Below are 11,928 nucleotides of genomic sequence, written 5' to 3' on the forward strand. Positions count from 1 at the left end.
GATTCTGAATTACAAAATCCTTTCCTGTGAACTATAAGAAAATTGCACAGGCCACGGAAGCTGATTCAGATTTGAACATGTTGATAAAATACATTCGCCGATCTTGGCCTCGCTCATTGCATAGCATAAAGATCTCTGTAGTGTGCTGATACTCTGCACATCGGCATAGACTCGCTATACAGCAACGTGTGATTTTGTAGTAAATGATAGTGGACAGTCACGTGTGTCGATCCCTAAAGCTTTGCAAAAAAGAAGTGATTCAGTTGCTCTACCAAGGACACTGGGGAATTGTTGGTACGCAACAATTAGCGCGTCGACAATGTACTTTGCTGGGTATGGACTCCCAAATAGAACAGATGACGTCCAAGTTTCTCGTATGTACGAAAAATCAGTCGGCTCCGCCACAAAAATTCTCTGGTTGGCCTAAGTCGCAATCACCACGGCAACGTGTGCACATAGACTTTGCGGGTCGTTTTGGAATATTTGTTGGTTGATTGTGGTAGACTCTTATACCAAGTTTCTTTTTACTGTGCCAATGAACTCGACAATGTCACGTAGCACACATCCTCTATTTTTTACCTCGAACGTTTGCCTGAAGTCATAGTGTTGGACAACGGCCCTCAATTCGTGTCAACATTCTATGAAAACATTGGCATAGAGCATCTAACTAGTGCACCGTTCCGACCACAGACAAACGGCGAAGCGGAACGTTTTGTCTGAAGCTGCAAGCAGCAGATGGCCAAGCTTCACTCTGCACACACCAGGGATCAAGCATTGGAACTGTTTCTCGCCTCCTATTGTTCGCAACCACGAGATGGATCATCGGTGGCGGAATTGCTTCACGGCCGCCGCCATCGGACACTGCTCCACCTGCTCCACCCTCCTCAGCATTCGGAGCCGAAGGAAGGCAGCAAGTATCGCTTTGCACCGCATAATATTGTTTCTTTACAGGGTTTTTAGTAGCAGCAGACGGTGGGCACGAGGCGAAATCGTCCGCCGTCTTCGCCCTTGCATGTATCTCATTACAGGTCCAGATGGCTTGCAGCGCCAACATCACAATCAACTTCGCCACTGTCATGTGCACGGTGATCCTTCTGTGTCTCTTCCCTCAGATTCACGGATCCCAAGGACTGCGCGGCCACAGTAGGCGCCAGAGCCTTCATCTCCTCCACCTCATCTCGGCCTACCGATGCAGCTGGAGACGCCCACGACACAGCATCCGACCACGCCTTCTACATCTTGGCATGGGCCTCATGAGGTGGACGCATACCCTTCTGGACTTTTCCCAGGGAACATTTCCACCAGAGGGAAGATCGGATGGCGGGGTACTAGCGGAAGTCTGATGTCTGCTGCAGCCACAGCTTCCGGTCCATCAGAGCTTTCAAGCTCCTGCCTCCCCTCCCCCCCCCCCTCTCCCCCTCCCCCCCCCCCCCCCCTGCCAGCCCATTGTCGCACTCCATATTCGACGACATTCCGTTGCTTTTTGGGAGAGGAATGTTACGGCGTAAAGGCAGCACCGCCACGGCAATCGGGATCTGCAGAGAAGAGACGGCTGTGAGAATAGGTCATCAGTCTCACGCTGACGAAACTCCCTCCAGGACGACAATGCGACAGCAGCGACTCCTAGGTGCAGACGACATAAGCGCCGCACCCGACTGATGGCGGCCAACTTCGATAGCAGCTTCAACGTTAGCCACTTCGTTAGGCGATTCATCATAGCCTCTACCATTAGCAATCTCTACGTAGCTCAGTTAGAGATCAGCAGTCACTGCAGTTCAGTTGACAGACTGTTGATAGTTGCTGTCGCTAGAACCAGAAGCATTACTTGTAAGATAACAGCATTTAAAGGGACAGTAAACAGACTGATGGTATCAGGAGTTATTCAGTGTTGGTATGAGTGGAGAACTGTTTATAACCCACTTGATGACATCACTCCCACAGTCAGGTTACACAATTAGGCGAGTTGTGTTCAGGGTCATCCAGAAAAATCTCCATCCTAACCATGAAATTTATGAGAACTTCCAGTGGCATGTTACACAACTGTGTGACTTTGGGAATAAAAGGTTTTGAGATCTCCCTCCCCTCTCCGTCAAACCTGCCAACACACCTAATAACCGAGCGAGGTGGCGCAGTGGTTAGCACACTGGACTCGCATTCGGGAGGAGGACGGTTCAATCCCGTCTCCGGCCATCCTGATTTAGGTTTTCCGTGATTTCCCTAAATCGTTTCAGGCAAATGCCGGGATGGTTCCTTTGAAAGGGCACGGCCGATTTCCTTCCCCATCCTTCCCTAACCCGAGCTTGCGCTCCGTCTCTAATGACCTCGTTGTCGACGGTACGTTAAACACCACTAACCTAACCTAACACCTAATAATGACTTCTAGTGTCAGGTTACACTTCACCTCAAGACGGGGTGACCTGTTACACCTGAGGCGATTGCATTGCTTACATTCAAGATCACCTTCTCTCTCCTCACTCCCAGGCCTGCCCACCCACTTAATAAGGGCTTCTGGTGTCAGATTACACTTCACCTTAAGAGGGGGTATCATGTTACAGCTGAGGGAATTGTGAGACTTGAATACAATAAGATCAAGCACAGTGATGATACCTTGCTTTCGACATACTTTTGATTAGAGCTTTTGTCCAATGTTCTTCTGATAGTATTCCTAACACTGCTTGAAGAATTTTGGACAACCAAGCGGAAATGCGCAATATTGGAATAACACAAATTCATTATATGTTAAGTAGAACCAGAATACGACCATTTCTGATGTTCTTGCCAACTGATTGAGTTTCATAGGTTTGTTGTGTTAGTATTTCATTATCATTTACATATTATATCATTAGCGAGGTAGAGATTACTCGTTCTGTCATTGCAACTATCTTGTTAATAGGACTCTGGAAGATGACTTATCCTAGATGAACTGAGAGTAGTGTAACAGATCTGTTCATTATCCTTTCCAGACGGGTCTGTCACCTTTCATCTCCGTGTGAGAAAATGGTCACCATGTGGTCCAGTGGGATTCAGGCTCCTCCTCATTCTCCTCTACGGCTTTTATAACAAGAGCATTTGTGAATGAGCGACGACAACCTAGCGATGGACATTGTAGAGGGAAGATCGGGTTTTTTGTAAATAACAATTCTCTCTTTTTAGAGAAAAGGTCAGCAAATACTAACAATATTGCAGCAAATTAACTTGTGCTACATTAACAATTCTTCTGCAGTACAATTCATTAACAATATTTTTTACGATGCTATTTTACAATTTTTTCAGCCTCTAAATGCCACATTTATATTTGAATCGTTTCTTTCTGATTATATTTTATTTACGCATGTGAACCATTTGTGATGCCGACTTTCAGCTGCAGCGCAGTATGCACCTCATGGCCTCGAAGTAGAAACACCACTTGGCATACAATATGCAGAGCAGCACCAACGCCTTTGAGCAAGCACCTCTTACAATTAATATTGTGAGAGCCTTTGAGCCCACATGATGTGCACCCAAAGTCCAACTATGGCTGGCACCTGCATCTACAGGGTCCCACAAACTCCATAATCTGCGATCCATTTGCATCGTCTTTCATCAGGCTGATGATAACCTGCATGTTTTGCGGTGTCATTCCATAAGAATTATTAGCCACATATCCAGATGCGTCAAATGTTTCGGGATAGTACCTAATTACTTTATATGGGTCACAGACTTTCACCTAGTAAATGATGCTGTCTGTGTCCATATAAAGCACATAAATTTGCCCTGTCGATGTCATCTCTTACACCACAACCTCCATTCCAGCGATAGACTAAAAGAATTTCACAGTATTAAATAATTTTTGCATTGTTTTCAGGAAATCGAATTGTTCATTAACTTATAAAAATCATTTTCCAAATCATACATCACAGGTGCCCTTATTTCAATGTCTAAATCAGTGTATTCCTTCAACCACTGCAACTGAAAGAAGAAGATGCCACGTGTGTTTATAACAAGTTTCATCCCCAACTTGAGACATTGCTGGAGATTTTTGTCGCGTATAATGTATCTCTGCTTGTTCCCCAGTATTGTCATCAGCTTGGGGATGGAATCTTTGAATGGCACTAGGTTCTCCATTGTTGCATGGCTTGCCTGTAGAGGTTCTTTACATCCACGTAAAGGATACAACTTAAATCATCATATGATTTGGAATATTCCTCATTCATTCACACTTTATTGGCCTTGGCATATCTGTGCCTATACTGACAAAGCCCCCAATGCAGCCAACAATTCGAAGACGTGCAACATGTCAAAATTGGTTGGCAGTCCAATCTCGACACACATCTTCGTTAATATTGTGTCCCACAATGTCCTGACACAGTGTAATAAAAGGCAGGATCCAGAAATTATGTGTCCAGTCTGAAACTCCTCAAAGATGTGCATGAGACGACATACATCGGTGTTCGTGTATGTTGAACTCCGGCAAAACATTCACTGTATACTCATACACCACTTCCATCATGGCAGCGCCTATAAGTCTGTTGGACAAAGTGGTTACGCTGGCAACGTGGTTTCACGGATTCCCTCCTAGAAATCTAGGTATTCGTAGGGGAAGACCCCCCCCCCTCCATCATCACAAGATGAAACTTTCCATCATGAGAAAATGCAGCTCTGGTGATATGCGTATACTGAGAATGCGTCCTTTCAGTAAATTGTATGTGCTGTGGAAGTTGGTAGTTCAAGCAACATGCATTGTGGACTGTGCCATGGAACTTGTACGTAAGATGGCAATTGCCTCTACGTGGAGTTTCTTCCTTTCTTTCGAATGGTAGCCCACAATAACTGCCTGTTCATATAAGGCATCATTCTCCTGCGAATTAGTCATGGTAGTGTTCTCACGATAATTCCATCGGCCTCCAGCGTAACGTTTTTGAGCTCAGAGAGCAACCTTCTCTCACGATGATCCATGACTACTGATTAGAATTTTTTGTGACAGCTGTCATACGAGCAACAACGTTATATACTCCCACAAACAGTATATGCCATTCTATATGTGACAAGCATTAGGATCAACTTCAGGACACACCGCAGAAACTAAGAAACACTTAAAGTCTGCATACATTACGAATGAAGTTTGTTCCCGGTGGTGAGTCTTTTTAAACTTAAAGAAATCTTTATCCTAGGTAGGCATTTCTGCACATACCAGTTTCTAAATCGAGCAATCAGTCAGGTGCCTTTCACGATAAACAGTCGTTGTAAAGGAGTTGAAACATACATGGAAAAAATGTCGTTTTCGTCAGTCTTTACTCAACACAGAGGAAAGTAAGCAGGAAATATTTCTGATCCATATGTAGTGTTGCTTCTCACCACTGGAAAAAAAGTAAAAAATCTAGATATTTGGGGCCCTAAGCGGCTAAACTGCGTAATTTTAGAGCGATCCACCTAATTTATGCTTGACTTCTTTGTTCTGCACAATGTGCTCATGGTCATCTTCTTCTCCTGCCTTAGGCCTACTATTATCAACATCGAAGTTGAGAACATGAACTGAACCATCTCGGTTCTGCCTTTCGAATTTTGGTACGTCCTGGAGTTTTATGGGGAAAGAGATGTTTCTGAATGACATTTCCCAGTGGCATTGGAATTTTGTGGGTACCAGGAAGGACTGCCCTTGCAGGGAAAATTTCTGCCACTAGCAGAAGTGGTCATTTGACGCAATATCCATCACTGTGACCTAGATTCTGGGCATTAACACATGCTTTTTATAGCAACAATATCTTTCGTAACAGGGAAGAAACTGGACCCGCCACTAAGTAGATCATAGGCATGTCAGTACTCGTCAAGGTGTAGTATACACCTTAGTCCTTTACCAGACCCTCTTTCCTGAGTTTCGGAAAGACAGCGAAATAGGACACTTGCACAAAGTTCCAGACCAGTCGGTGATTGAATTACCCCACGATATCAACCAGTTCTCCCACAGATTTGGGCGATGCTTTTCACCTCACCAGCATTTGTGTCCTCCTTCCGCTGCAGGATCAGCTCACAGTACAGGACTGCTTGCACTTAATCTGCATCAACGTCATACTCTGCAAACCACCTAATGATGTGTGGCACAGGGTACCTCTAGTACAACTACGGATCTCTCCTACCTTGTTCCACTGAAGAATGGCGCGTTTCAAGAACAGTTGTCGGCAAGCCTCTGTATGGGCTCTAGTTTCTCGAATTCTTTCGTCGTGGTCATTGCGTGAGATGTATGTGGGAGGAAGTAACATGATCTCTTTCCAGAGTACTCTCTGGAAATTTCATTACTTAACTTCGCTGTGAAGCACAACGCTGCTCTTGTAGCGTCCGCCAGTGGAATTTTCTGAGCATCTCAGTAATACTCTCACTTCGAGTAATCGATACCGTGACGAAATGCGTAGCTCTTCATTGTATATTCTCTGTCAGTCCTACCTAGAAGGGATCCCATATTGATGAACAATGCTCTTGAATAGGATAGGAAATGAAATATCGAATAAAAAATACACGCTGTCATTTAAAAAAGTCATACCGCTGTTCATATCTTTATAAAAAACCAAGCTACAACGAAAGCAAACATGCTTATTGATGTCCCCCTGACGGCTAAAGAACATTTGCTTGAAACATTTTGTAATTTGAATCTGGTCAAACAGTTATTTAGCGTGGTCAAGATAAATGGGACACCCTGTATATTCGTTGCGGCCTGATGGTGTAGAATCGAAGGTTTTGTGCCATTCGGTAATTCCGATAATACGTTTATGTACCTTCACCTACTCGGAATACAGGTTTTTTATGTCTATACATTCCCAGATTGTGATTTCGTGGTGACATGATCTATGGCTTCACGGTTCTTACTCTGGAAAGCAGGTTGAATACATGTATGTTCCTTTCTACACCACTGGTCATTAAAATTGCTACACCAAGAAGAAATGCAGATGATAAACGGGTATTCATCGGACAAATATATTATACTAGAACTGATATGTGATTACATTTTCACGCAATTTGGGTGCATAGATCCTGAGAAATCAGTACCCAGAACAACCACCTCTGGCCGTAATAACGGCCTTTATACGCCTGGGCCTTGAGTCAAACAGAGCTTGGATGGCGTGTACCGGTACAGCTACCCATGCAGCTTCAACACGATACCACACTTCATCAAGAGTAGTGACTGGCGTATTGTGACGAGCCAGTTGCTCGGCCACCATTGACCAGACGTTTTCAATTGGTGAGAGATGTGGAGAATGTGCTGGCCAGGGCAGCAGTCGAACATTTTCTGTATCCAGAAAGGCACGTACAGGACCTGCAACATGCGGTCGTGCATTATCATGCTGAAATGCAGGGTTTCGCAGGGATCGAATGAAGGGTAGAGCCACGGGTCGTAACACATCTGAAATGTAACGTCCACTGTTCAAAATGCCGTCAATGCGAACAAGAGGTAACCGAGACGTGTAACCAATGGTACCCCATACCATCACGCCGGGTAATACGCCAGTATGGCGATGACGAATACACGCTTCCAATGTGTGTTCACCGCGATGTCGCCAAAGACGGATGCGACCATCACGATGCTGTAAACAGAAACTGGATTCATCCGAAAAAATGACGTTTTGCCATTCGTGCGCCGAGGTTCGTCATTGAGTATACCATCGCAGGCGCTCCTGTCTGTGATGCAGCGTCAAGGGTAACCGCGGCCATGGTCTCCGAGCTGATAGTCAATGATGCTGCAAACGTCGTCGAACTAATCGTGCAGATGGTTGTTGTCTCGCAAATGTCCCCATCTGTTGACTCAGGGATCGAGACGTGGCTGCACGGTCCGTTATAGCCATGCGGATAAGATGCCCGTCATCTCGACTGCTAGTGATACGAGGCCGTTGGGATCCAACACTACGTTCCGTATTACCCACCTGAACCTACAGATTCCATATTCTGATAACAGTCATTGGATCTCGACTAATGCGAGCAGCAATGTCCCGATACGATAAACAGCAGTCGCGATAGGCTACAATCCGTCATTTATCAAAGTTGGAAATGTGATGGTACGTATTTCTCCTCCTTATACGAGGCATCACAACAACGTTTCACCAGGCAACGCCGGTCAACTGTTGTTTGTGTATGAGAAATCGGTTGGAAACTTTCCTCATGTCAGCAAGTTGTAGGTGTCGCCACCGGCGCCAACCTTGTGTGAAAACTCTGAAAAGCTAATTATTTGCATATGACAACATCTTCTTCCTATCGCTTAAATTTCGAGTCTGTAGCACGTCATCGTCGTGGTGTAGCAATTTTAATGGCCGGTAGTGTATTTATGTATGATCCTGATCCTTATATAAATTATCCCGGCTACATGTACGTCGTGGTTCACGTCTACATGCAGGTGTCATCGAGATATTGACCCTCTGTCCCTTTACTCCATCAGATATTTCTGGCGTTTCTACATTTTTGTGGTTTTTGACTTCGGGATTTTTTTCCCTGTGCGAAGTCTAGCTGCTACTTTGTGGCTTTGTAATGTTAAGCAGTGCTGCAGACTCTTCGTTCAGTGTTGCATCATACACGTAAGCAAATTTTGACGGAACTGAGAAGCAACATTATTTGTTCTCGTGCCTTCGGTTTCCTTGATCGGGAGTTAACACACCCGTATGTTCTTTTGCTCGTGTAGTGTTTCAATTTTCTTTCCTTGACGCCATACACTACATTTGACGTGGAGCTTTGTCTGCTACATCCTCCATATTCTGTTTATTTAGCCACAGTTTACATGAAACTACATAACCATCTTTTCCTATTGGTTACTTACGCCTGTTTACTTTTTATGGTTCGCTGCTTTTATCGGTTCAACTTTTAGGATAATAATTTTCGTATTAACATCTCATTCCATTTCTTTTAGTAAGTAATGTATTTGGAGCCTGCAGATGTTGCTATGGTTGTGTAATACTACTTTTAAATTGTACTATGTGTCATTTAGTTACGTGTTCTTTAATGCAATTTTGTATAATATAATGCGACTTCAGATGCAGTATTATTGTTACAACATAGTTCATAGGGCCTGATAATGGCACAATAGAATGCCAACCCCGGTTGCCTCTGACATAAATTAGAAATAAGTATATCTGTTGTTTCATTTATTGCTAGTTATACAAATATATCGGCTGCTAGCAAGGATGGCTAACCAAATTATGCAATACATTGGATAAACCGTGAAGGTGCAGTATTAATTTTCTCGTTATCAGATCATCAACTGAGCTATACAATACCTCCCATTACGACAGTCATATGGATGGTATTGCACAACTTAGTGGATGATTTGATAATGACCTTAGGGCTTGGAACTAGTGATCAATAAAGAAAATGAATATTGCAGCTTCGATAGTTTTTGCTGTTTATTTCGTAATTTGGTAAACCATACAGCTGCTGCCGTCATGCCTTCCAGAATCCTGAAAATTAGTAAAATTAAGATGGATAAAGTGAAGATATTTAATAGTATAGGAGATGGCATACGAGTTGTAAGAGTGGTTGAACGTAATGTATAGTGCCTTGAAAAGAGATTATAAGATGAGAACCAAGAAAATTAGAACAAGGGTTATGGAATGTAGACGAATTAAATCAGGCAGTGCTGAGGGAATTTGATGAGACGTCGAAAGCAGTAGACGAGTTGCATCGATAGGGCAGCAAAATAACTGACGATATAAAATGCAGACTAGCGATACAAAGGTAAAAAATTTTCAAGAAGATAAATTTATTAACGCTGAATACACAGGTAGGTGACAAAAGCCATGTGTAATACGATGACCAGAGCGGGTGACGTGGTCGGGGTTGTAGGGGGCTGGGTAGAAGAAGGTGGCTGTTTTTAGCAATCTTCCTCTTTATTGTTGGTTCTTCCAATACATTTTCCGGTAGCTCAGCCCCCCTGCTCGTGTCTTGGTGGAGACGAGCTGATGCACGCAGTCCGGGGAATGCTGGATTCTGGCTGTTGATGGCTGCCACGCACGTACACACATACCGACGCTCGTTGCAAAACTGTGTCACCTGCATAACGCGCCGGCCAGCCTTCGTCCGCCGTCTGCAGTCTCACTGAAATACACTAAATCACAATTTCGCACCAAATTTCCTAAAAATAACCCCTTGTCCTCTACAATTCCTCCCTTGTACGAAAAATTCGTCCCTGAATTCAACCAAAAAGTCAAAACAACTACAGTTCACTTCACAAACACCACAAAATGCGATTGATTCATTTTTTACACTGTGTTCATTCACTTCTATCCTCAGTCTAATCTTTGTTCATAAACGTTACTCAGTGTTCTGCTGTAGTGCCTGACAACTGTTCAGTGATTTTGTCTGGACCCTTAGGTTAAAGATTAGAAGGAGCGGGATTTGGGCTACCTTCCTCTTGAGCCGATAGTACACTAATCCTACGCCAAACAATAAAAAAACAGGTGGCGGTGGTAGATTATCGAATAACTAGTAAGCATTGCTTATGCTCACTGCGGTACCCATGCACTTGTTGAAAAAGATGTTCCATAGTTATATGTCCATGCCGAGCTGCTAGTATCCAGTCCAAAGAGGCGAGCAGAGTCGGGTCTAATGTGCTATTCAAAAGAGTGAGATTTTCTTTCCTGACGAATTGCACCGGTTGGTAGGGTACATAGATCAATGTGCGTGTTATGTTCATGATTGTAGCTCCAGTAATCACGACTGGTAAATGGGAAGTTGGCCCTGAAATGTCATACTGTTTGCCGTTAATTAACAGTCCCTGTCTCTGCAATTCTATACTTTGCGTACTCCCTTGCTTACCCTGCTCATAACAAACGTAAATAACGACTGTGTTTTCCATTACTGAAAATACTCAATGTGGAGCCACTTGCTACCTGCTATAATTTCCTTAGGGCACAAGATTTGGGAAAAGTGTGTAACAATTTCGCGGGGCAGATAGTAACTGGACCTGTTCAACAACACAGCAAGTCTTGTGCAGTGAGGAATGCATGAGCTTGTCTGTTATGTGCCACTAACAGTATTTCCCATATGGTTAATTGTACGAATTTCTCCAAAATTTCCCACTTCACTGGACACGTATGCAAGGCGTAACATTCAAATTTACAATCCTTACTTGTTAATAGTATTATGATATGAATTGTCAGCAGGGTACCCATCCGTGTACAGGTAACAGTGGCCATTTTGTAGTACAGAGATAAGTGTTCATCTGTTAATGTCGTCAGTAGCTCCAGTGATGCAGGCAATTCCAATTGAACTTTCCGTAATCCTTCCCAAAGTTGTTCCGAAGGTAACAGTACCCGGGTTAGATGCCCACGCATTGCATGCAATCAAGCTCCTATAGTTCCGTGGCTTCTAAGCAGGCTTCCGTAATACTATCATCAAGAAAACGGAGGAGCTTAGCGATTTTCAGCTGTGAACTGATGTTATCCAACAGGTACTAGATTATACCCAAGTCGCGATTGGTGGGGACATCAAGGCCGCGGCCAAAGCTCGCAATTGGCGCGTATTATTAACTACATCTTCTTCCAAACTCTCTAATTGGGTTGTGTGAAGGTCTAGCATTCCCTGGTTGCTATTCACAGTATCCCGTACCTGCCATAGCGTTTCATTAATACTTTTAATATCTTCCGCATCCCAAAAACAGTTTTTAGGATACGGCCACCTGCATCTAACCATCCTCTTTTCCTACGGACGTGCGGGATTAACCCTGCAGTTTGCCGCAACTGAGCTTGTAAGAATGCAGAAGCTGATCGTAGTAGCTGGTATTCCTCCTGTGTGTCATGAAACCTTGACTGATTAGCCACTATGGCATGAAGTTCATTAAATGTATCCTGTAATTTTCAGATTTCGTCTTCAACTGCCCAAATATTACAGTCCACCCTTAAGGTCCATTGATGTCCGGACATAATTACGTCCGTTTTTCGTGAGAACAAAACACCACTTGATATAGGGCGTGTCTTC

The sequence above is a fragment of the Schistocerca gregaria genome, chromosome 6, assembly GCF_023897955.1.
Source record: "Schistocerca gregaria isolate iqSchGreg1 chromosome 6, iqSchGreg1.2, whole genome shotgun sequence".
NCBI lineage: Eukaryota > Metazoa > Arthropoda > Insecta > Orthoptera > Acrididae > Schistocerca > Schistocerca gregaria.